Source organism: Bos mutus, chromosome 2, assembly GCF_027580195.1.
Source record: "Bos mutus isolate GX-2022 chromosome 2, NWIPB_WYAK_1.1, whole genome shotgun sequence".
Lineage (NCBI taxonomy): Eukaryota > Metazoa > Chordata > Mammalia > Artiodactyla > Bovidae > Bos > Bos mutus.
The window spans coordinates 26,307,039-26,334,512 of NC_091618.1; the positions used below are offsets into that span (position 1 = coordinate 26,307,039).

At 41.4% G+C, this 27,474-nt stretch overlaps 1 protein-coding gene across 2 annotated transcripts in view; it reads left to right on the plus strand.

Annotated features, from left to right (window-relative positions):
• Positions 1-27,474, plus strand: part of EPHA4 (EPH receptor A4) — a 161,887-nt gene that overhangs the window by 90,381 nt on the left and 44,032 nt on the right. The gene's annotated exons all lie outside the window — the stretch shown is intronic.

Genomic DNA, 27,474 nt, shown 5'->3' on the forward strand with positions numbered 1-27,474 from the left:
AAGCAGTCTCCATACTTTCTCATACTAATTTTCCATTCTGGATTTCTACCACATGTTTCACATCGCCAGCTCCCTGTTATTTAATTTTGGGGATTTAAAGGGGTGGAGGAAGAGAGGACCATGGTTTATCCTTTTATGAAGCTATTAAGAACAACACACTTCACTGGGAAAGGATTATAAATTGCTAAGAACCCTATTGCCTCTTGCTGCACTTCTCTCTAAAATGAATGTTTCAGTAAGTGCACTCAATAGTTAAGTAAAATATATCTGTACTAATTGATTCTATAGTGAGAACTATTCCAGTATTCCAATATAAAGCCATTCTTTTCTCACTTTCCCCTGAACTCTCTAGAATAAATAAAAAGTTAAGAATGGGGCGGGAAGCGGGGAGCGGGATTTTGAACTGGCTCTGGAATGGCAGACCTTCCCGGAAGGCAGTTTCAGTTACACAAATGTGACCAGTCTTTTAATATATGTGGTGTGAACAGGTCCTCTGGTTATGTGTTTGCCTTTTATTTCTGCACTTTTAGGATGTGAACACTGTATGGTCACCAGTTTTATTTCTTTACAGTGGGTAGTATGATTTAGGAGGTTTTGATAGCGTCATAAGGACTCTGAACGGCAGCCTTTTGTTAGTTGTCTTTTGGAAGAAGGCAATGGAAACATTGCCCATAGACCCTCAGAAACCTAGGATGTCTAATGTCTGTGTTCCAGGGAGCCTGGAAGGTGGTCTGCGAACCCCTGGAGAATCTGGTTTATGGTTCAATCAGTATGTTCTGCCCCCCTATACCTTTCCGGCTTCCCGCCAGTACATCTCGACTTTGTGTTCTTAACGGGATTAATTCTAGGAAGGAACTTTTTGAAGCCTCAGCTGTACAAGGTGAAATCATTCAGTTTGGTGGAGGGCAGCCTTTGGGAGATGTGCTGAGGACAGGCTTGGCTCCCACAGATTTTGTGGGGAGACTTCTCTGTCTGTGTACCTAAGGATTCGAGCCAAGGGATTACGTCAACCCCTACCAAGCCAGGAGGCACAGAGCACAGAAGGAAGACCAGCCAAAAGTCCTCCAAAAGAAGAAAGTGTGCAGAAATGTTATGTGAGGGAAGGAAACAAAGTCAGAGTTTTATTAAAAATGTAGGTGTAATTCTTTTAGATCTCGGAAAGAGGTGAACAGGGAATTCCTCTGACACAATGAGATTTTCTCTGCCACGGCAAGCAGTCCTGCCAGGAGGTTTGCTGAATAGGACAAAATTCTAGCTCCTTGTTTTAATTTTCGTGACGGGTAATGGTGGGAAGAAGTTCAAAATTAAAAAGAAATTTTTCATTAAGGAGACCTCCTATGTGGCCGGCCAGAGAGCTTCTACTTAGCAGAGAGTTGTCAGTGTGCACGGCATTGCCTCATTATGCTGCCGCTATCTGGCGTTTACTAATTCAGAATCATGGGGATGGTTTATATTTGATTAACAAACCCTTTCTTCATAGTAGTGCAGATTAATAATGTAGGTCAAAAATTCCAGGTGAGTGTAGCAGCCATAAACTCTATCAAAGTTCCCCTATGCATATTTACTTACTCACAATTATATTCTAATTGCTGTCATTCTGATCATTTCATTAAATTAAATTCCTTAGGGACCTCTATAGGCAGTGATGTCTCACTCTATAAGGAATACATAGAATAAATGCATGTTAGCTTTAACCACCTAGAGTCCACCTAGTTTCATGGATTCTGCAATTTTTGTCCTGTTTTCACAGGGTTCTTTCTCTCACTGGTAACATATTTAGAAACAAACATAAAACCTAGAATTCCTGGTTTTATCATCACCATCACTGAGATTGTCACAGTTGAACAGCACTGTGAAGGTGAAATTCACCTAAGCTCGTGTCAGAACCAGTGCTTGAACCCAGGGAGAATCATGCTCCCAAAAGGAAAAAGTTGCTTTCTTTAAAATTAATAGATAACTAGTGGCTTTTGTGAGACCAGATTCTGAGTATCTGAGCATAGAGATGGCAGTCTAATTGGGCTTTGATCTTGTAGTTGTGAATGTGGTGTAGTTGTGAAAGTAACTGGGATATAGAGTGTGAATGGATCGGTGTTCTCATGTGGTTATTTTAAGGCATCCTAACCCCAGTCTTACAGTTGGTGTCTTAAGGGGCTAATTGCACCTTTTCCCTCACCTCCTGAGTTCAAACCCAATTGAAATAAAAAGCAGGACAAGACAAAGGGAACTCAAAAGTACCAGCTTTATTGCTGACGAGCTGATGAAAGGATGTGAGCTTTATATCTGTGGCCAAAAGGACTGACTCTGGTGACACTTACCCTGTGTCACCCAGGGACAGGGTAGCCCAGCTGGCTGACTGCCGGCTCCCTGCCAGGACAAAGCCTACTCTGCTCAGGTCACCCAAACGGATGCTGTCCCAGGAGGCAGATCAGACAGCAGCAAGGGTTGACCTGAGGACATAAGACTGCTCCCAAATTCTCTTCCTCCGTTACCCCACCCCCTGCCTCATGCCAAGAAGATAAAGGAAGGTTGAGAAGAGGAGCGGGAATGTGGCTGCCGCTGAAGTGGTCCTGTAGGTAAAGATCACACAAGGAAAATGGACATTCTCCCTACACTCCATTGCAGTCCAAAAGGAACAAAATGAGATTTCCCTTGAAAACTCATGTTTTCCTTCCTGCATCTTGCATCCTCTGGTAACTGTTCCGTCTTTTGTTTAGGAAGAGATGGTTTCAATGCTTATGAAAAATGTATAGGCTGACTGCCGGCCGATTTGTTTTCTAGATGACTTTCCTTCAGTTTACTTTTCCTTAAGTGGACCATCTCAGGGAAATGAATACAGAATGTGTCCCCAGGAGAGAGAAATGCTGTATAAATGAAACAAGGTTTTCCTGACCAAGCAACAAAAATGTGGATGTTTTTGCTAAAAATTCCTTGATGGCAGCCAGCAGTAGACCTGAATATTACCACCAAACCAGTTTCCACTCTGCACCCCTTAAACCCCCACCAGTCCCCCGGCTCTGGGGCTGGACTATGCTCTAGGTTGTTTTGTTTAAGTTCTGGTGAAGCTCTGTGGCTCATATTCTCTACTAACCCCACAGTGTATCCAAGACACCTATACTTTTGACTTGTACTTTGCATATGCTGCTATTCTAGACACCTTTTACAAGGAAATAGATCTGACAACCTCTCTAAGGCGTAACTGTCCTGTCCTGGTGACAAAACATCTCTCAACACTGGATTTGGATGAATTCCGATACTCAGTAGATCGCATAATCATTTGAACCTAGCTAATCTCTAAGATCCTTTCTAATTCTAAAATTCTGTGATTCCAAAAATTGTAGCCATAAGCAATGGGCTTGAATAAAGAAAGTTTAGTTTCCCTATGATGTTTCGAAACTGGCTCTTAAGGCCATTCCAAGAGAGGGAAAGCATTCCAAAAGTGCCTCAGCTGAATTGTCAGAATGCATCTCAATCTTGCCTCTCCTCAGTCCTTCCAGGCTGTCTGTGCCGCAGGTATCAGTGTTCCACATCCCTCCCCCAGACATTTGGCAATGTCAGGACACATTTTTCAGTTGTCAAAGCTAGGAGGAGGGAGAGGGCTATTGCACCTACCACATGAAGTCCAGGGATGCTACTAAACATCCTATAATGCAAAGGATACGGCCCTCCCCCCAACAAAGAATTATCTGGTCTGAACAGTCCATGGTGCCAAGACTGAGAAACTCTGGTCTAGTGGTATATTTGAGAAACAGATTTCATGACTACATAGCAAGGTCTACCTTTCAGCATTCCATCGCCGACCTGTCTTTGCTGGGTTCCATCACTCTGTGCTGGGAATGCAGGGCTCTCAGCGCTGTTGTCAGAGGATAGACTGTTATAAAAGGCCCTTCGGGGGCCTCCTGTAGAGAATCCTAGGGGCTTCACCGTCAGATGAATTGGTGCTGCTTGTCAGACTGGCCTTGTTCTCTAGGATGGACAGTTTTCTTATGAAAACTGTAAGAAAATACCACATCGATGATAAAGTGGCAGGAACCTCATTGTAATGCCAGTACACAGCACGCATATGAGTGCACAGCACAGATAGTCAGCACCCATCTGTTGATTAACACATTTATTTACAGTAAAAACAACCAGTGAACCCTCTTTTGTCAAGTAGTGATAAAGTTAATAAAACCAAAATAATGAGTAGAGAAAAGAAAATAACCAACTACGAGAGGCATACTGTCTCTTATTACTCAACTGCTCTGTTCCCATTCTATTTCTTGGCCGTCTTTTAATTAGACATATTATGTTATTTGACTGAGATAATGGGGAGCAGTGGGAATTCTCATCCCCACTGGGTATAATTGCTACCTGTCTTACAGATAGTGAGAGGACAGCTTTAAGAAGATGGTGGAAGAAAGGGAAACATCTTAGAGCAATTGTGTGAGGCAGTGTGCTCCAGGCGTGGTGGAGTGGAACATGTTTTGTGGGGTCTGAAGCCTAGACAATTTTGGTGTGATTTCAAGGGAAGAATCTATAGAATTGTGCATATCAAATGAAAAAGGGCTTTGGAAAGAGCCCTTGCAAGCCTTCTTACTTTCAGCATGTAAAATCCTGCCTCTTAGACGCATGCAGTTGTCTGGTAAAGGGGCTCTTGTGCAAGTATGCCTAGACATACAAGCAAACAGGAAGAAAGTAGAGATTTCAGCAAGTCCAGTTTTTAGGTAAGGTGATGAAGTGTGTCGTACTGGAGTGGTTCTGGCCTGTTGTTCGGGGTGAGGGACAGTTCTGGTTGGGGCTCATATGTGGTTTAAGATCAAATTAACAAGCAGAAAACACAGTCCTGGTGATTGTGGGAATGGCTGTTGTTGTTCAGTTGCTGAGTCACGTCCGACTCCCACTGCATGAACTGCTACACACAAGGCTTCCCTGTCCTTCATTATGTCCTGGAGTTAGTGCTCTAGAGCAGGGTTTGGCAAACCAGAGCCCAAATCTTGATTCCCCCACTTTGAAACCCCTTGTGAAATTTGGAAACTGTGTAACATTCAAATGTTAGTGTCCATAAAGAAATTTTGTTGAAACAAAGGTCCACTTCCTTGTGTGTGTGCTGCCTAGGGCTGCTTTTCCAGAACCACAACAGAGTGGAGTTCCCTTGGCAGAGATGCCTGTGAACATGTTTGCCATCTAGCTCTTTCCAGAAAAAGTCTGTTGATCCCTGCTCCAGAGGACTAAATCAAGAGGATAGGACATTGCAAGTATACAACTCTGCATTGTAAAGCAAAAGCAGCCACAAACAATATGTAAATGAATGGGTGTGGCTCTGTCCCCCCTAGAACTTAATTTACAATGTCAAGCAGTGGGCCAGAGCCAATCCTTGCATTGGAAAGTAACTGACTTTTAGAACAAATATTCTATTTTTTACTTTTTTTTTTTTGGCTGTGCTGGGTTTTCATTGTGGCATACGGGCTTTCTCTAGCTGTGGTGAGCACACTGACTTGCCCCATGGCGTGTGGGATCTTAATTCCCTCACCAGGGGTTGAACCTAGGTTCTCTGCACTGGAAGGCAGATTCTTTTTTTTTTTTTTTAACTTTTTATTTTGTATTGGGGTATAGCCCACTAACAATGTTGTGACAGTTTCAGGTGAACAGAGAAGGGGTGCAGCCATACAGATACATATACCTGTATCTGCATGTGCATCAGCGCAAAGTCCCTTCAGTCATGTCTGACTGTGCAACCCTATGGACTGTAGCCTGCCAGGCTCCTCTGTCCATGGGACTCTCCAGGCAGGAATACTGGAGTGGGTTGCCATGTCCTCCTGCGTTTCTTTCTTCTAACCTGCGTTGGCAGACAGGTTCTTTACTACTAGCCGCACCTGTGAAGTCCATACATGTATCCATTCTCCCCCAAACTCCACTCCCATCCAGACTGCCACATAACATTGAGCAGAGTTCCATGTGCTGTACAGTAGGACCTTGTAGGTTATCCATTTTAAATATAACGGTATATACATACTCATCCCAAACAAAGGCAGATTCTTAACCACTAGACCACCAGGGAAGTCCCAGGATCCACATTCTTAACCATTATCCACATCATATCATCTTGTTTCATCCTCACATGTTTACGCTGCTGCTAAGTCGCTTCAGTCGTGTCTGACTCTGTGCAGCCCCATAGATGGCAGCCCACCAGGCTCCCCCGTCCCTGGGATTCTCCAGGCAAGAACACTGGAGTGGGTTGCCATTTCCTTCTCCAATGCATGAAAGTGAAAAGTGAAAGTGAAGTCCCTCAGTCGTGTCCTACTCTTAGCGACCCCATGGACTGTAGCCTACCAGGCTCCTCCATCCATGGGATTTTCCAGGCAAGAGTACTGGAGTGGGGTGCCATTGCCATGCCCAGCTTCTAGCAGATATCCAATTAATATTGCCTTACAAGAAGTTTAAAATCATTATTTGGAAATCTTACTTCAAATCGCTACCCCTCTGCTGTAGTTGAAAAGGACCAGTGAGAGATACTGAAATACTGGTGTCATTTGTCAGAAACTACTCTGGCAAAGGATGAGGTGGATTAACATTTAGGTTCATCTCACATTAGAAACAACTATGATATTTAGCAGGCCAACCTCTTTTCTAGAGGTTTTGACTCAATGAACAAGATTTCACAAAAACAACTAGGATTTCAAACAGGCCTTTGCTTTCTTGTACCACAAATCTTTCCCCACTGACACTCAGGTTTAAATATAGAACGTGGCACATGGTGGATTGTTCTGAGAAGACAGTGTTCCGGTTCTCTTGAAAACATGCATTCTTAGCTCTGTTGTATGGTTCCTAGATGCTGGCAGCATTTTGAAAAAATAATCATCTTTGCTGCTTTTTAAGGTTGCTCCCTCACTGAGATGATGTCTTGTTTGTCTTTGATCTCAAGTCAATGATGTTTTTTCTTTTTCTTACTCCTAAGAAATGTAAAGGAAAAATTGCTTGATGAAACTAGTGAAATCTGTAAGTCAGAAATCTTCCTAAAGGCACATTTCAAAATTTTTCAAACAAATTATAAATCAATTTTATTGAGAACTTTGGCTGAAAAATTGGTTATACATCCTCAGTGGTTGGTATGCAATCCATAGGACCTGTAAGGTGGAAGCTGGTTGGGGAGTCCTTTCTGTACCAGGGTCATTGTAGCCCTAAACAAGCATACAACGGGCTTCAGAGAAGCCTGGCTGTGGTTTTCTCATTAACATTTCTGATCCAACCAAGGGCTTCTGGTTTAGTTCGTAAGGCCTAGGAAATGTACATTTTTAAAACATGCAATACAGTTTTTTTTTTTTAAAGGAACAATCTCTTGATTCTAACTTTACATATAAAATAATTTCATGTCTGTGGAATATTGTTGCCACAAGCAAGCTCACTAATTATGATCATAATGAAGAATAAAATAAACTAATAGGGTAGACAACATTACAGCTTCTTGCATATGGCATGAGAGTCCATGAATTTGTATTCAAGGTGGAAGTCACAAGTGCTGGTGAGGAGAAAAAAATAGAAGCCTTCCAAAGGAACCTCCTAAATTATCCAGCTTCAAGGTTGACTGAACAGCACAAACAGTATGTCTATAGAGTTGAGAGGTAATTACTGCATATAAGTAAAAATTGGGTTGCATTTTTAAAGAGATGAATATTTCACTCTAAGAAAATAAAAGTTTTATTTGTACATCCGGAACCGAGAACATTATTTTTCCTGATTTTTTTTTCTCCTTCTGTCCTGTTCATTTGTGAGAACGGAAATCCTTTCCCCAGCATTCACTAAACAGTCGACAGTCTTAATGCTGATGGGTTTTTCATTCTTCAGTGCTGTATGCTTGTTGCTTTGGACAGTACCGCCAACTTTTACACCCTATGGAGAAACCGTCAAGAGATTTGGAAATAAGCACCCTACTGAGATGAGAAATACACAGCACAGGGCGAGCAAAGGTTTTGGACGGGCTTCTAAATTATCTAGTTGTGACTCCCACTGGCTGAATGAATGTCTCCTCAGAGGAGCCAGAAGAGACTCTCTAGCGTCCAGCTTGCAATTAAGCATCAATAAAGAGATCCAGAGAAACTTTTATCAAGGCTACCATTAACCCCATACTGATGTCTTTAAAGAGCTTTTTTTTTCTCTTTAAACATCGGGAAAACCAAGAGCTGTGCTGCAGAACTAATCCTGCATGGAGACATCTTAAATCTGCAGGGACTAATTAAAACACCTGTCTCTGTCACCCCACTGTACAGAGCCTTCTCAAACTCAGGGTCCGTGTGCTGTTCCAGGCTGGTATACAGTAAGAGGGCATTTTGTGTGTTGTCTTCAGTTAGACTGATGAGGGTTTTGTTTTTTTCCTTATACTTTAATGTGTCGAGATAGGCAAACCTTACCTAGCTATAAGTCTTAAAAATCCCTCTCTTTCTTCTTTTTAATGGATCTTCTCCCACTGCCTACTTTTCTCACCCCCAACACATACACAGGTGCATATGTGCACGCACACGCGTGTGCACACACACCAACAAACATTTGCTTTCCTCCTTAACTTGAGCCTAAAAAACAAAATGTTTCCATGCATGCATGCTAAGTTGATTTCGTCGTGTCTAACTTTCTGTGAACCTATGAACTGTAGCCCGCCAGGTTCCTCCGTCCATGGGCATTCTCCAGGCAAGACTACTGGAGTGGGTTGCCATGCCCTCCTCCAGGGGATCTTCCTGATCCAGGGATCAAATTTGCGTCTCCTACGTCTTCTACATTGGCAGGCAGGTACTTTACTACTAATGCCACCTTGGAAGCCCCAAACATTTCCATAGGTTGCCCCAAAACTGCAGTGACAGGAAAAGAGAGTTGATCCCAGACATCATTTGTCTCATGAAGCCATGGCTTTCATTGGGAAACGTCACTAATGATGTGGTCCCACATGTGGAGGTTAGTACCCAGAGTGCTGGAATCTCTGAACATTCAACAGAATGGCTACCAATATAGATGCATAGCTGAAGAAACAGCTCTGACATTAAATTCCTTCTTTCTCTATTCTGATACATTGGTCTGCCTATGCTCGAGGAGCTCTATGGTGGCTCTCCTGTGCTTTAGGTGCCTTATGACAAAACGCGGGAACTACTTTCTAAAACAGAATCTATCTAAGATATCTTATAGGGAAAAATGATAGGAATTTACTCTCACTCCTGGAATGGCTTCCCAGGTAAAGAATCCTTTACCAGCTTCAGCTGGTAAAGAATCCACCTGCAGTGCAGGAGACCTGGGTTCAGTCCCTGGGTTTCGAAGATCCCCTGGAGGAAGGCATGGCAACCCACTCCTGTGTTCTTGTCTGGGGAATTGCCATGGACAGAAGAGCCTGGTGGATATGGTCCGTGGGGTTACAAAAAGATGGACACAACAGCAACTAGCTCACACACCTTGGAAGGGAAGGGAAGAGAGGGAACACGAGGAAGGGTGGGCCACTCCATTTTGCCTGGCATCTTCCTACTGACCATCTATGCACATGAATTTCTCAAGCAGTTTGGTCAAAAAGACTCTTTGACGAAGGCTGTGGAGTTGGTGTTTTTAAAAGTTTCTTATCTAGGGACCTTTTGTCCATGTCACGCGCACATGTTGTTCAGTGGCTACGTTGTGTCTGACTCTTTACAACCTCATGGACAGCAGGTCCTCTGTCCTCCGTATCTTCCGGAGTTTGCTCAGACTCATGTCCATTGAGTCGGTGATGCTGTCTAACCATCTCATCCTCTGCCATCCCCTTGTCCTTTTGTCCTCCATCTTTCCCAACATTAGGGTCTTTCCAATGAGTCGGCTCTGCACATCAGGTGGCCAAAGTATTGAAGCTTGAGCTTCAGCATTGGTCCTTCCCATGGATATTCAGGTTGATTTCCTTTAGGAATGACTGGTTTGATCTCCTTTAAGTCCAAGGGACTCTCAAGAATCTCCTCCAGCACCATAATTCAAAAGCATCAATTCTTCTTTACAGTCCAACTCTCAAATCCGAACATGACTACTGAAAAAACCATGGTTTTGACTACATGGACCTTTCTTGGCAAAGTGATGTCTGTGCTTCTTAATACATTGTCTAGTTTGTCATAGCTTTTCTTCCCAGGAACAAACTTCTTTTAATTTCATGGCTGTGGTCACTGTCCACAGTGATTTTTGGAGCCCAAGAAAATAAAATCTGTCACTGCTTCCACTTTTGTGCAGACAAGATTTAAATGTGTAGCTTCCACTTTACAGTGGGTGCTAAATAGGGACCTGTCTCCAACAGGTTCGCTGTATGTAACAGGGTTGGATAACATCCATCCATTAGAACAAACACTGAAAGGGGCAAGCTCACAATGGCTCCCTGGAGAGTTGCTGTTGTCTAGATATCGTACTGCAAGCCATAAATCTGCCTCCTGAACCACCCTCCCCCTTTTTTTAGCATAGTAAGTGTGTATTTTGAGCATAATAGCGTGAAGGTGGATGAGAGCACAGCTTCCTCCATGTCCTTTTATCAAAGCCAGGGCAAACATATAAACAGGCCTGTGATTTTGAATATGCAACGAGCTGAAAGCTTAATCGAATGTTCCTTCCATTAAGATAATCAAAGACTTTATTTTTTTTTATAGGAAGGTTGCAGGTGATCCTAAGGGTTTCTGGTGGAGCCCTTGTCTGCACTGAAACCTGCTGAAACTGATCCTGATTCTAGAGGGCAAGATTTTAGGAAACTTTCTAGAGGGTGCTTTTGGAGACTTGGGAGTTCTTATTGCTAACGGTATCTCATTTCTTCCTATTTAAAGTAGGAATAGGATTGCTGTTACAGTATGTAATCAGGATTTTTATTGTTTTGTTTTTCACTGAAAGCAAAAAGTACAAGTCTAGCAGAATCTTGCCCTATGAACACTGAGTGTCGTTTTGTAACCAGAACAGTGGTCATAGGTTTTAAAACACGTTAGTTGTGCTCGCAGCGCACCTTGTATACATCATTGCTGGTTAGTCGACTCATTAAGGTGTGACTCTAAGAGACTGGTAATATATTTAAGGAATATTGATATAATGTAAAAATGTATTGTTTGGGGAGCTTGATAAATGGGAAGCATCTCACTGTTAACTTTTCAAGGATATAACCTTAACTGTGTGGGTTCTTTGAATGATGGCCTTCACTCTTTCTCGTCTCTCTCTTTCTCTTTTCTTTCTCCCTTCTGATTTTAGAACACACATAAAATAAAATCCATAAAACAACCCCTAGTGTACTGGAGCCCTGTTCCAATATCTTTCTTAGAGACCCTACCATGGGACTATTTCTGGGTGAGATGTTGTTCTAATGAGGTCTTTTCGGTATTTATAGATTGACTCCGGGGTGGAGCTAGTAATATTGAAATTTACACTTTAGCAAGTTGTGTTAGAAAGGCCCCAATGAGATGCTGTGAACCTTGTAGCTGAAAAAAAAAAAAAATCAGGTCCTAAAACAGTTATAACTTTCCTAATAACATGCTTTGTTATTCTTTATGACTACAGAAGTCATCTTGGATTCTCAAGCACAAATCCAGTTGGAGACGTCCATTGGCCTTACTAACATTTTAAAGTCTCACATCTCAGTTGTTCTCAGCCTCAGTCTTATAATGCCTATAGGAGTTTAAACTCTGGAACATACAGTTTGGTTTCTGGCTGATACCCCAGAATTAAAAAAAAATAATTTTATGGTTGCCGATTCCCAAGCTTAAAATCCCTATTCATAAATTATGCTCCTTTTCTTAACCTCTATCATAGCTTTGAAAAGAATGGCCAAAAGAGATAGAGTTTCAAATATGAGGACTGCAAGAATATCATATCATGGCTACATTTTTTGAGAGCACAGCATGTGGTGACCATTGGTATATGAAGCATTTTCACATGGTTCTGGCTGTAATCTACCCCAAAGTCTCTGTATCGCTGCTCTCCCCTTACCAGTCACTTCTTTGTGCTTGTCTACTTAGCCATCAAGAAACTGGATGAGAATGATTTCACTATAAATAAAATGTAGGCTTCCTTCAGTTTAGTTCAGTCGCTCAGTCGTGTCCGACTCTTTGTGACCCCATGGGCTGCAGCACCAAGGCCTCCTTGTCCATCACCATTCCCAGAGTTTACTCAAACTCATGTCCATTGAGCTGGTGATGCCATCCAACCATCTCATCCTCTGTTGTCTCCTTCTCCTCCTACCTTCAATCTTTCCCAACATCAGGATCTTTTTAAATGAGTCAGTTCTTCGCATCAGGTGGCCAAATTATTGGAGTTTCAATTTCAGCATCATTCCTTCCAATGAACACCAAGGACTGATCTCCTTTAGGATGGACTGGTTGGATCTCCTTGCAGTCCAAGGGACTCAAGAGTCTTCTCCAACACCACAGTTCAAAAGCATCAATTCTTGAATGCTCAGCTTTCTTCACAGTCCAACTCTCACATCCATATATGACTACTGAAAAAACCATAGCCTTGACTAGACGGATCTTTGTTGGCAAACTAATGTCTCTGCTTTTTAATATGCTGTCTAGGTTGGTCATAACTTTCCTCCCAAGGAGTAAGCATCTTTTGATTTCATGGCTGCAGTCACCATCTGCAGTGAATTTGGAGCCCCCAAAATAAAGTCTGCCACTTTTTCCCCATCTATTTCCCATGAAGTGATGGGACCAGATGCCATGATCTTAGTTTTCTGAATGTTCACTCTCCTCTTTTCACTTTCATCAAGAGGCTCTTTAGTTCTTCTTCACTTTCTGCCATAAGGGTGGTATCATCTGCACATCTGAGGTAATTGATATTTCTCCTGGCAGTCTTGATTCCAGCTTGTGCTTCATCCAGCCCAGTGTTTCTCATGATGTACTCTGAATATGAGTTAAATAAGCAGGGTGACAATATACAGCCTTGACGTACTCCTTTTCCTATTTGGAACCAGTCTATTGTTCCATGCCCAGTTCTAACTGTTGCTTCCTGACCTGCATACAGGTTTCTCAAGAGGCAGGTCAGGTGGTCTGGTATTCCCATCTCTTTCAGAATTCTCCACAGTTTATTGTGATCCACACAAAGGCTTTGGCATAATCAATAAAGCAGAAATAGGTGTTTTTCTGGAACTCTCTTGCTTTTTTGATGATCCAGCAGATGTTGGCAATTTGATCTCTGGTTCTTCTGCTTTTTCTAAAACCAGCTTGAATTTCTGGAAGTTCACAGTTCAAGTATTGCTGAAGCCTGGATTGCAGAATTGCAGAATTTTGAGCATTACTTTACAAGCATGTGAGATGAGTGCAATTGTGCAGTAGTTTGAGCATTCTTTGGCATTGCCTTTCTTTCGGATTGGAATGAAAACTGACCTTTTTCAGTCCTGTGGCCACTGCTGAGTTTTCCAAATTTGCTGGCATATTGAGTGCAGCACTTTCACAGCATCATCTTTTAGGCTTTGAAAGAACTCAACTGGAATTCCATCACCTGTACTAGCTTTGTTCATAGTGATGCTTCCTAAGGCCCACTTAACTTCACATTACAGGATGTCTGGCTGTAGATGAGTGATCACACCGTCATGATTATCTGGGTTGTGAAGATCTTTTTTGTATAGATTTTTTGTGTATTCTTGCCATCTCTTCTTAATATCTTCTGCTTCTGTTAGGTCCATACCATTTCTGTCTTTATTGAGCCCATCTTAGCAGGAAATGTTCCCTTGGTATCTTTAATTTTCTTGAAGAGACCTCTAGTCTTTCCCATTCTGTTGTTTTCCTCTATTTCTTTGCACTGATCGCTGAGAAAGGCTTTATTATCTCTCCTTGCTATTCTTTGGAACTCTGCATTTAAATGAGTATATCTTTCCTTTTCTCCTTTGCTTTTTGCTTTTCTTTTCACAGCTATTTGTAAGGCCTCCTCAGACAGCTATTTTCCTTTTTTGCGTTTCTTTTTCTTGGGGATGGTCTTGTACCCTGTCTCCTGTACAATGTCACAAACCTCTATCCATAGTTCTTCAGGCACTCTGTCTATCAGGTCTAATCCCCAGAATCTATTTCTCACTTCCACTGTATTATCCTAAAGGGTTTGGTTTAGGTCATACATGAATGGTGTAGTGGTTTTCCCTACTTTCTTCAATTTAAGTCTGAATTTGGCAATAAGGAGTTCATGATCTGAGCCACAGTCAGCTCCTGGTCTTGTTTTTGCTGACTGTATAGAGCTTCTTCATCTTTGGCTGCAAAGAATATAATCAATCTGATTTTGGTGATATCCATGTATAGAATCTTCTCTTGTGTTGTTGCAAGAGGGTGTTTGCTATGACCAGTGTGTTCTCTTGGCAGAACTCTATTAGCCTTTGCCCTGCTTCATTCTGTACTCCAAGGCCAAATTTGCCTGTTATTCCAGACGTTTTTTGACTTTACTTTTGTATTCTCGTCCCCTATAATGAAAAGCACATCTTTTTTGGGATGTAAGTTCTAGAAGGTCTTGTAGGTCTTCATAGAACCTTTCAACTTAAGCTTCTTCAGTACTACTGGTTGGGGCATAGACTTGGATTACTGTGATATTGAATGGTTTGCCTTGGAAACCGAGAGAGATCATTCTGTCGTTTTTGAGATTGCATCCGAGTTCTGCATTTTGGACTCTTTTGTTGACTATGATGGCTACTCCATTTCTTCTAAGGGATTCTTGCCCACAGTAGTAGATATAATGGTCATCTGAGTTAAATTCACCCATTCCAGTCCGTTTTAGTTCGCTGATTCTTAAAATGTTCACTCTTGCCATCTCCTGTTTGACAACTTTCAATTTGCCCTGATTCATGGATATAACATTCCAGGTTCCTATGCCATATTGCTCTTTACAGCATCAGACCTTGCTTCTATCACCAGTCACATCCACAACTGGGTGTTGTTTTTGCATTGGCTCTGACTCTTCATTCTTTCTGGAGTAACTTCTTCGCTGATCTCCAGTAGCATATTGGGCACCTACTGATCTGGGGAGTTCATCATTCAGTGTCCTATCTTTTTGCCTTTTTATACTGTTCATTAGAGAAGGCAATGGCAAACCACTCCAGTACTCTTGCCTGGAAAATCCCATGAACGGAGGAGCCTGGGGTCCATGGGGTCGTGAAGAGTCAGACACTACTGAGCGACTTCATTTTCACTTTTCACTTTGATGCATTGGAGAAGGAAATGGCAACCCACTCCAGTGTTCTTGCCTGGAGAATCCCAAGGATGGTGGAGCCTGGTGGGCTGCCATCTTTGGGGTCACACAGAGTCAGACACGATTGAAGCAACTTAGCAGCATCAGCAGCATACTATTCATGGGGTTCTCAAGGCAAGAATACTGGAATGGTTTGCCATTCCCTTCTCCAGTGGACCACATTTTGTCAGAACTCTCCACCATGACCCGTCTGTCTCGGGTGGCCCTACACAGCATGGCTCATAGTTTCATTGAGTTAGACAAGGCTGTGGTCCATGTGATTAGGGTTAGTTTTCTGTGATTGTGGTTTCAGTCTGTCTGTCCTCTGATGCCCTCTCTCAGTGCCTACCATCTTACTGGGATTTCTGTGACCTTGGATGTCGGGTATCTCCTCACAGCCACCTCTCCTGACCTTGGACATGGGGTATCTCCTCTTGGCCACTCGCCTTAGGTAGTACTAAACCCCAATTCCTCAGCATGCTGTGGTTCGTGGATCTTGTTCCCTGAGTTTTGATTCTCTGTGTTCAGAACCTTCCCAGACTTCCATACCACGATCCATATAATGAAACCAGACTGAAAATAAGATGGAAGAGGCTCAGGTCTTCACCTGATTGATCTTCCTTCTGGTTTTCTCTGTCTCTATCTCTTTCCACTTGTAACTGCAGTCTACTGTACAAGTAGAATGGTCCGTGGCCATCACTTCTCAGTATTGAGTTGTTCTTTCAACCAAGCAACATTTGGAGTTAGATTTGCAACCAGAATCATATTGGAATGTTTCCTCTGCCTGTCTCAGCTTGTCACTGATCATCTATAGCCTGTAATTTCATGTTCCACTTTATTCTTTGTCAGATATTTTTCATTTCTATTTCTTTCTCTTTTCTGCCTATGTGTTTCAAAATGCAATAACAGAAAGAAAGATGAGTCATTAAAATGTAGTTTCAAAGATAAAAATAACAATGACTGCTGAAAATGCTTACCATTTATGGAGTTTATATCATCAATTTAGGGCCACCATGACTTTTTCTTTTTTGAACAGCTCATGTGGTCTTTTAAAGTAACTATTAGGAAAAATCGGTATCTTGTTCCAACTGTATATGTGATGGGGAATTGGGAGATGGCTCAGGAGATGACTAATGGGACTCTGGACCTTTCTGTCTTTAGGTCACCTTCCTCTATCTGGACTGTATCATAAGTGGTCCAAGGCCTGATCATCTGGCAGCCATTGAGTGGCTGTGGTAATGGAATTGGTCTCAGTCCAGGTCTTAGTCGACAGGTGTTCACATCCTAAGTGACACTAATTGACTCCCTGTCTTTCGACTGGGAAGACAGTGGACCATCACTGAGACGGCGATGGGGAAGGAGTTATTCATGATATATTCAGGCTCCATTGAAAGCCAAGGACTTCAGTTCCTTGAGCTGGCACCAACCTGGCACCTTGCAAATATTATACTTGTCTCTTTCGAGTTTCATTAACCTCAGGAAAATAAAAAAAAATAGGCATCTAATTTGAAAAGATTTGCAATAACTCAGAATGGTGAACACTGCTTTTTTGAGGTTACATGAGCCTCATGTGTTGATGCTTTTTCTCTTTATTTTGTACTATAGTAATTAGATGCCTTCTATGAAAATTATATGTAAGGACAAAAAAAAGAGAGAAATTGGATTATTAGCTTCTATGATAAAGCAGTCAGGCTCTCTGCTTTTATTTTGCTATTTTTTTCTTTGCTTTGTGGTTGATTACCAGCTTACTTATTCATAACAAATGACATGGATGATGCCCTTTGATGGAGAATTTAATAAGGCTATCTTCAGTGCCCTTGTGAAATGGAAACCAATGTGAAAAAGTAACTTGAGGCTTTTATTAACATAAATTTCAAAGCACAAAATTCAAGGGGCTTCATCCAATCCATACCCTTTTCTGTTGTTCCAGGTATCTGTGTCATAATTTATTTACTCTCACTGGGGCCATGACCTAAGGAGATTATTAGTATCATTAGTATTGTACGTGTAAAGTCACATCAATTCTGTCTGACTCTTTGCAACCCTGTGGACCATAGCTCTCAAATCTCCTCCATCCATTGAATTCTCCAGGCAAGAATACTGGAGTGGGTTGCCATTTTCTTCTCCAGGAGATCTATCCCAACCCAGGGATTGAACCCACCTCTCTTGTCTTGTGCATGGTAGTTCTTTACCACTAGCGCCACCTGGGAAGCCCATCATTAGTATTATTAATACTAGGTTTCCTAGGTTTATCTAAGGGCATTTTGTTGTTGTTGTTTTTAACTACACAGATGATTTGAATGTCCCTGTAGCAAGTGGCAAAGCCACCCTCCTGAATTAGTTATCACACTTAAAAAGTCAAGATGACAACAGCCACAGTGGATCTATTTATTGAAGCAGACAGACTCTTAGCAGAATGATCAATGTCTTACCTTTTTCTGAAAGGCTTTTCAGGCATTCGTGGGAAATCGTCAAGCATCTATCTGATAGAGAGTAATGAACAAGGCTTTTTATTGGTCAGTGTCTGGACTAGGCTTTTAAGCATTTCTGCCTGTAAATGTAGAAACCTGAGTGTGAAAGTAAAAGGCAAGAGCAAAGATTTACTGGGTGCATCTATCATCCTGGCTTTTAGAGTCCTTGTGATTAATACATCTTTAATTGGGGACGCATCTAGATGCCGTGGATGTCAGAAAGCTTGATGTTACAGCATTGTCTCATTGGTTCCTAACACAGCAGGACGATTAGCAGCTGTCTGAGTAACAAAAGAACCTGAAGCCCACAACACAGCTTTTATTTTCCAGATTTGGGATGCCTAAAGCTCTCCAGTGGGGTTGACAGCTAAAGGAACAGAAGCTTTGCTTCACAGCAGATAATACTTTCCTACTGTCTATGCTGTACTTCTGCTCAATAGGAGAACACTTTTCCTTGACACCATCCTTCGGATTCCAGACTAATTTTGGAGGGCATTGTCAGTCATAGAGTGGAATATATTGCCTAGGGTTCTTTGTTTTATCTAAGCAAGAAATCTATAAAATAATTTCAACTAAGAGTTTATAACAAGACACTTTCCAGCATACTGAGACGCAATGAGAAGATTCATCTTCCTAGAGATGTTGAGAGAGAAAAAAAGTATTTATTTAATTTTTTCTGTTGCTTCTAGCTTTACATGGTTCTCTTATCTTAAAATGGTGTCTTGCTCAGAGATTCTTATACATCGCCTTCCAGTGGAAAGACTTGTTTTCCTGTTTGCCTCAAACTGGCATTCTAACTTAATAGGAAATATACACTGAATCCTGCTATGTTTCTGTTGGCAAGTGTTGGACTATCCTTGACAGAACCTGCCAACAAATTTCTTAGTAAGCAAACAGAAAGTAAAACAAGCAGCTCTCAGACCAAACAGAAGACACACGTGCTACATAAGAAACACTTGGATTCCCCCGAAGTCATCTCCAGTTAATTCTGGGGATGTGGCTTTGGTTTCACATTGAGACATCGTTCACTTGTAATTCTACAGCTCATCATATGACTCTCCATGTAGGAATGCTAATTCAAGATAGTTATTTTTAAAAGAAAAATAGGCCTTTAAAGAACACATTTACTTTACTGTGAAAATGTTAGTTTCTCAGTCATGTCCAACTCTTTGCAACCCCACGGATGGTAGCCTGCTAGGCTCCTCTGTCCATGGAATTCTCTAGGCAAGAAAACTGGAGTGAGTAATTCAGTACCTTCTCCAGGAGATCTTCCTGACCCAGGGATCGAACCTGGGTCTCTTGTATTGAAGGCATATTTTTTTTTTTAACCATTTCCCAGCCACCGGGTAGTCCCTTTACTTTAAAGGACAGCTGTTGTTGTATGGCTCAGGTATTCAACATAGTGATTAAAAAGTTATAAAAGCCCTAATTTGCAAAAACTTGAATCTTTTATGGAACTTTTAGTTTTTTTCTTTTTTAACCCCAAAGTATTAACTAAAAATTGTGAATGGATCTCTATTATTAACTTTAATATTCCAACTTGTATACTCTTAGCTAGCACTTTTATTTTTTAACCTTTTTATTGTGAAATATATATGCATATAGAAAAATAGACAAGACAAATGTATCATCAATAAGTTATCACAAAGCAAATATCTATGTGGCCAGTAAGCAGGTCAAAGAATAGAACACCACCAACCTTCTTGAAATCTGCCTGCCTTTTGCTTCTACTTTTTCCCTAACTTCAAATACTATTATTTCATTTTGTAATTAAATTTTCAGTTTCAGCTGATTCTCTTCTTAGCTCTGTAGGTAGTTCTAATATGAGGGGATTAGTCACCCAAAGCTTTATACTTTGTCTATTAACAAACATCATATATCTAATTTATCTCTGGATTTCTAGCATCCAGCAGTGTACATAGATGGCCCGGAACCTAACATATACCAGACCTAAGATTTGCCCTGTTACTGATGCAGCAGATGCTGTGGAAGAAGATGGCATTTAGCCATCAAATCCCTAATTTCTTATCAGTGAAAGGAGGGCAGAGACTAGAACTAGAGGATTTTATAGATCAGTGGGTGAAACTGTGGCTCCTAGAACCTGACTTTTGAATTCACCACATAAGGTATAACTGTAACAAGTTGTTCAAACTCTCTTTACCTTATTTTTCTAATCTGTAAAATGGGAATAATAGTAGTACTTGCCTCAGAGGGTATTTGTGAGATTATATGAATTAATCCATTCAATAGATTTAAAACAATGCTTGACTATTTCTGTGTGTATGTTTTAACAGACATGTGATAGAGAGGATTACAATACTTTTGAGTCAGGCAGACTTGGGTTTAAAAATCTCACTTTATAGCTTTGGTTGCATCATTTCATTACTTTGTGCTCCAGGAGTTTCCAGATAGAAAATCAAAGGTGCTGATGATAACCATGGATTTCAGAGAGTTGCAAGGATTAAATGATGTTGAGTATGTCAAAGTGCCTCGCAGAGGAGACCAAAAGCATCTTTTTGCTCGTGTGCCCATTCTTCTCTGTTTAACTCTGATTCACATGGCCCAAATCTTTACTTGTGTGAGCTGTCAACTATGCAATGAAGACTAAAGTTTTTTTCCTAAAAGGAAAACTAAACCAAGCCATTTTGAGAATTCCGCTGTCTTTTCCCATTTCATATTAAAACAAGCTCAGGTGAATCTTTTAGCTTAACATTTCGTGATTCTACAGAATTCAGTCTGTTAGGAGACCTGGGGCTGTGCTTATGTCTTGCATTCCTGCAAAGCTGCAGTCTTTTCCTGGCATTGCTGATGCCATGGCAGCACTCAGCCAGTGTCTCACAAATGAGTGACTCTCCTATCACTGTGAGTGCCCAGGAGCTGGGGTTTCCAAGAGGGAGGCCATCCAGGCAGCTTTCAACTGCAGCTCCATCTTCTGTCGGCCATGATACTCCCATACTTTATTTTAGGTAGTTATTGTATGATGTTATTATAGCTCTCCCTCGACTTATAGTGGGGTTTCTCCCCAGTTAACCCATTGTAAGCTGAAAATACATTGAATACACCTAACATACCAAACATCATAGATCAGCCTTGCTGATCTTAGATGTTCTCAGAACACTTATATTGGGCAAAATCACCTAACACAAAGCCTGTTTTATAATAAAGTGTTGATTGACTCATGTAATTATATTGAATACTGAAAGTGAAAAGCTGAACAGTTCTTCGAGTACATCTACCAGCCCAGGGAAAGAACAAAATCTAGAATTCAAAGTATAGTTTCAACAGAATGCACATCATTTTTACAGCATCATAAAGTCAAAAAATTAGAAATCAAACCAGAACTATCATAAATCTCAGGCCATCTGTATATGAAAATGCCCCCCTTTTTTCCTGAATGGCTCCACTTTAACAGAATGGGCTGTGTCATCCCAGATGTCAGGTAGCAGGTTAACACAATAGAAAATTATTTCCTACTCAGGTCACATGCAGTTGGTGGTGAAGAGGGGGACAGTCGATGGGGAACTTCTGAGATGGACTTGAGCACCAACATGGAGCTGGTAGATGGTGCATCAGAGAGGATGGAGGGTCCCAAGGGGAGTCACCACTTCAACCCACACTCCATTGCCCAGAATTCAGACATATGAACCATCCTACACATGAAGAAGTCTAAGAAATGTAGTCCTTGTCTTAGCAGCTCCATCCCAGACACAGTTATTTATTGAAAGGGAGCTCCCATGTTTGTGCAGTTAGCCAGAGGCCAATCTGAAGACCTTCAGCTTCTGTATTTGTGTGTGTGTGTGTGTGTGTGTGTGTGTGTGTGCATGCACAAGCGCTGTCACTTCAGTCGTGTCCAACTGTCTTCGACTCTTTGGACTGTAGTCCACCAGGCTCTTCTGTCCATGGGATTTCCCAGGCAAGAATGCTAGAGTGGGTTGCCATGCCCCCCTCCAGGGGATCTTCCCAACCCAGGGATCGAACCCTTGACTCTTTTGTCACCTGCATTAGCAGGCAGGTTCTTTACCACCAGCACCACCTGAGAAGTTCCAACTTCTGTGTGCAAACACTTAATGTGAAGCTAAGAATTGTATCACATTCCATTATTTAAAATTTGGGTAATAGCTCTGTATAAAAAAATTTGTCTGAGACAATCTGCTACTCATTTCTGTACAGAAATAAGTAGAATCTGAGTTAAACACTTTGTAAAGTCTTGCTCTTAAATCACTTAGTTAAAGTGCCATTGCTGCTGCTACTGCTAAGTCGCTTCAGACTCTGTGCGACCCCACAGACAGCAGCCCATCAGGCTCCACCGTCCCTCGGATTCTCCAGGCAAGAACACTGGAGTGGGTTGCCATTTCCTTCTCCAACGCACGAAAGTGAAAGGTGAAAGTGAAGTCTCCCAGTCATGTCTGACTCTTAGTGACCCCATGGACTGCAGCCCACCAGGCTCCTCCGTCCATGGGGTTTTCCAGGCAAGAGCACTGGAGTGGGGTGCCATCGCCTTCTCCCAAAGTGCCATTAGTGCTCCCCAAATCAGATCCTGACCATCCCTGGAAGTACGAGTCTGTTATATCCTTAGGTGAATGTTACTGTACTCCACTTTATTTGTTTAAAATAGATTCTGTGTATATTGACCTTGGAAATCATTTTATGTGAAAAAAGGGCATCCCTCATACATTTTAAGTATAAGCTTAATTAATATTAATATTTCCATATTTAAATATAAATGAACTTCATTTGATTCAGTCTTCTGAAGACTTTAATTGAGAATTTGGCTCCATGTCTCTTGTTGAATAGGAAAATAATTCCGTATCAATTTTGGCATAATCAAGTTTTTCCATACCTTTTGTCTGTCTGTTTTTCAATTCTTGACTATGAGAAAATGCGCTTAGGTGGTTATTAATGATACAGCAGCTGTGAGCTATGGGGTGCAGAACTAACTTCTTACAACATCAGTGATGTTCAAGGGAGGGTGGATAGGAATTCATTCATTAATGATTTTTACCCAAGGATTAGCAGAGGGCTAACTAACCCAGCTGATTGACTGAATGTAGCTCAAACAAGATAGTGTGTCTGGGAAAGCACTCTGTGCACTGTTGAGTGCTGTAAACTACTATAGTATAATATAAAAAAATAAAACTTGCTCAGTGGTGTTTGGTACCGTCGCTATAGTGCAAAACTCAGAGGAGGAATCCTTTCCTTCCTTTAGTGATGTGGAAGACAGCAATTAATATTAGCACCCGAATTCTTAGCATCTCTGTGACGGCAAAGCCCTTAATCACAAGGATATCATTAGTGCTCTGAAGCATTTAATTTTGATGCTTGACAGCATTTTAAAATGCACCAACCTTTGATAAAGAGCAAATCAGAGCTGAGGCGTTAAAATGAGAAAGAGGGAGCAAAAACCACGCTAAGCTCCAAGTAATTCATTTTGAATATGCTATTTGTATTAAGCAGAGATATGTATAAGCTGTGGGTTTATTTTTCTTATCAGGGAAAGACCTCCTTAAGTAAACATCTCCTCTTTAAATTCAGATCCTGGGGAGGGAGACAAAACCCTGCTGAGGTTAAGACGTCATCTCCCTCCAAAACATGGGCTTTGGGAACCACTGTCATCCTTTACTTTAGGCTTCTTAAGGTCCATAAAGGGCTGTTTCCAGTCTTCTTTGTACACAGGCTGGAGACTTTTTGTTGCTTCTGTTTATTTCCTGCCTTCCTCCCTCCTCCCCCGCCCTAATTAGAGCCAGTAGTGAAATGCCGTGTGTCTGTTTCAGCTATTTCCCTACCCAAGGTCCCCTAAACTGTTTTTAATTCAATGCTTGTGATGCGGGGCCCTTGAAAAGAGTTTTCAGCCCACAAGTGAAGGACTGTAGTGACTCCCTCCTCCCTTTCTTTTCCCCATGTCTCTTTTTCTCTTCTCCATCCTATTTGGGTGTCACAAGGACCAAACTGCTGCAGTAAAATGACTTGTAGGTGTTTGATGGCAAGTCATTGAGGAAGTGAATAAAAGAAAATTGCAACATTCACATCAGTGGGGTGCGGGAAGAACTGCTGAGCTTTGAACCAAAGAAGGTTAAATTTACCATTTTCCTAAAAGAAGCCACCTCTGTTTGACATCAAAGCACCTTCTGTAATTCTTCATTGTGAGATGCACGACTGTTAGAAAGTCGTGATGGAGCCCGGAATCTATGCTGTCTGTTTATCCAAAACACACACAGAGATAAAACCCTCCTGTACCTCCCAGATGCGCTGTGGTCTGCTCTCAAACCAAATGTAATCACAGGTACATAGCCCAGGCGGATTCCATGCCAAAAGCGTTTGCAGTTTCTCAGGGGTATGTGAAATTTTGTTTAAAGGGGAGAGAATTTATCATGGCTTCCTAGAGGAAAGCTCAGACCATTCAAACTCAAGCTTCAGTGAAAGTTTCCTTTGATCCTCTTGTGTTGTTGCTCCAGCTTTAAAAAGTGATGTTTTCCTACCATTTTACTTGTTTCTAGAGGGTGTGTAGAAAGACAGTCTCTTTCACACACGTAATCTTGTTGCTTCCACCCTAACTGCAGAGGGCTCCCTACTCGGTTCCCTTGACTTCATCAAAGATGTCCTTTCCCTGCGGTTTCAAGGATAGATACAGTACTAAGGGCAGCCTCTGGCGGTGACTTTGCTTACACTAGTGTGTCTTGGAAAAGGCCGTGATACTGGAAAAGATTGAAGGCAAAGGGGGAAGGGGACAGCAGAATATGAGATGGTTAGATAGCATCACCAACTCATTGGTCATGAATTTGAGCAAACTCTGGGAGATAGTGAAGGACACAGGAGCCTGGCATGCTGCTGTCCTTGGGATTGTAAACAGTCAGACAGGACTTAGCGACTGAACTACAAACACTGTCTCTTTGGAGATAACTCTGGTCTTGTCAAACTAGAGGGCTGTTGGGGCTCTTTCTGGATTAAGGTTTCTAACTTGAAGGGAATTTAACACCACTCACCTTTGTAGATGAGAAGTCTGCAAAACTATTTACACGTGCCCTCCAGATACAGAGAGAAATATCGAACAGATTGTCAACATCCTCATCCAGGGAAAGAGCAGTTTCTCAAAATGCCGTCTGTAACAGGTGTAGCGCAAACTAGTTTTCATGTTAACTTACTTTTGAATGACATTTTACAGCCTGTATGTTAAAAAAAAGTTCAGCAGCGTTGTAAACCCCTTAGGAAACAGAGGCTCCATTTAAAATTAGAATTGTCATTTGCTTCACTCGTAATTGTCAATATCTTTGTTAACCTAAATAGCAAAACTGAACCCACAAAAGGTCATCTGAAACAGGTGAAGATATTAAGTTGTTTTAAGGATGACTTACTTAGGATACATTATATCTAGAAAATATTTTGCTGGCTACAAAGAGGTGGGTTTTTTTAAGATGTGTTTCAACATTTAGTTCACTTTTATTCCTTTGACAAATTTATTGAGCACCACTGTGTGCCAGATAAGATCTTGAATAGTGGACATATAAAGATAAGCCTTGTGTGTATAGGGCGTACTTTTTAAGAACTGACATGCCTGCATCTGGGAAGAAGGGGTTTTACAAATGGGTGAACAGAGATGAGGAAATATAAGTAACTTGTCCAAGGTGGCAGCTAGTAAATTTCAAACCTGGAATTTTATCCAAAATTCTTTTTCAATTCATTGATTTTTTTTTCCCCCTCACCAAATTAGTAAAATGAAGACTTCATCTGGATCAGGAGGCTTTTTCTTCTTCACCTCATTTCACACGTCCTTAGATGAGCCCGTGCAGAGCCAAGGTGCTGCTGGTTTCCTGAATTCTCCAGTCACGTGTGCAGCTCTGTTGCCCAACAAATCAATCTTGACCACAATTCCCCAGCCTAAATCGAAATCCTCTGTGGTTCTCTGTAATCCACAATGTAGCCCTCCACTTTCTGGCTTCTTATCCCACTTACCGCCTAGCCAAGTGTTTAAAGTTTTTAAACATAAATGCCAGTTTAGGTCTACTTTAAATTAAGTTCCAGAAGCAAAGACTTACAGGACTTGTGTAGAATGACTGCACGAGGATTAAATGGTTGTATCAGCATAATTTGTAAGTAAAAGAAGAAGAAATGGATGCCATGTTTTGGATTCAAAACTACTGAAATCCCCTTGAGAGTACTAGGTAAAGGTGGTCTCAGACACTTTCATCTCAAGACAGGAAAATAGACATTGAAAATTCTGCTTCAAAAATTTAAAAATTAAGGGCTTCATTAAATTAGATCACAAATCTTTCTTCTTGCCTTTGTGATTTTTGCCTCCATCTGTCATCATTCTCTAACTATACTACTGTCAACTGGCGTGACCAGCTCTTCTGGTTGTGTGCTGTGTCAAAATATTAGCCATTAAAGGAAGCCTGCTTATGTCCAGGGGCACAAGAGTTTCCTTAAAGCAAACATCTCTTTTATGAAGGAAGTCTGTGGGTAGAGAAGAATGCCTTTCAGTCTAAGATGTGCCTTTTCTTTTTAATGAGCCTACTTACATCAACCCTCAGCTTCCTCCCAGCTTCTTACTCTCCTGCAGGCGTATGGTGCGTCTGAGGACGTAGTATGATGAGGAAGCCCCCACCTCTTGCTTCTCCCCATTGCCCTGAGGAAACTTGGATACGAACGTTAGCAGGAACTGTTTCTTCAGTTCTAGAAAACGGACTCTCTGGGTTGACAATGAAGAGTGCCTTCTGTGTGTGTATGTGTGCATGTTCATTTGCTCAGTTATGTCCAACTCTTTCTGACTGTAGTCCACCAGGGTCCTCTGTCCGTGGGATTTCCCAGGCAACAATACTGGAGTCAATTGCCATTTCCTCCTCCAGGGGATCTTCCTGACCCAGGGATCGAACCTGCGTCTCCTGCATTTGCAGGCATATTCTTTATAGTTGAGCCACTAGGGAAGCCTGTCTTCTCTGTAAGACTATTAAAAATTTTTCCATCATTTTTTTTTTCCGTTAAGAAGCTAAAGGATAAGACAGCAGTTAATTGGATACCAAAGATTGTATTTAATTTAGCTTTGTTTGCCCTTTTCCATCTTGGCTTGTTTCATTGGTGCTCCTTAAGTTTGTGCTTAGTGGATGAGTCAGTATGGAGGAAGAGCCAAGTCTGCCTTCCTTCCTTAGGTTTGGGAATGTAAATTGGCCCACTGGGAGGCAAGCAGGACCTTTTTTCTGCATGGTCTTTTTATGTTGACCAAAATTCACAGTGTGATTGGAAGCCTTCCTTTGAACTAAGGCGTTGATTTGTCAAAGCTACTATTAAACCAGGTATTTGGGGTGAGCGTTCAAGCTATTATTTTATTAGTTTATTATCTCCTCTTCTAATTCTGTTAGCAAAGGGCAGAACTCTGAGGTTTTAGGACTCAGAATCTGAAACACTTCTAAACTGAGTAGAGTTTGGCCGTGTTTACCAGCTTGTGGAAACCCACCAATGGTGGCGTCAGAGATGAGTTTTAGGGAAAACCTAGATGGAATGTTATGTAGTTCTGAGTTTCCCTGTGTGAAAATTTTCAGTTCTCTCTCAGTTCTTCTGATTTCCCCAAGGTCAAAATCCCAAATTGGTGTCAGGATCACCCTGAATGCTTCTCTAACACTGGCTAATCTCTTTTTCTTTGGCAAAGCATAGAGACACAAGAGCATTTAGGCTTTTTTTTTTTTAAACATTGTGTCAGTTACACTATTATTGTATATTGTTATGAATGCATTATTTATATTTCTGTGGTTACCTGCCATTAATTGCAAGTGATAACTGTGGTGAGAAGTTGTCTTTTGAGAGATAAAGTGTGTCATTTTAAGAAAAGTGTTACTTAAATCATAGTCCAAGTTGCAGGGGAAGGGGTTGTGGCAGC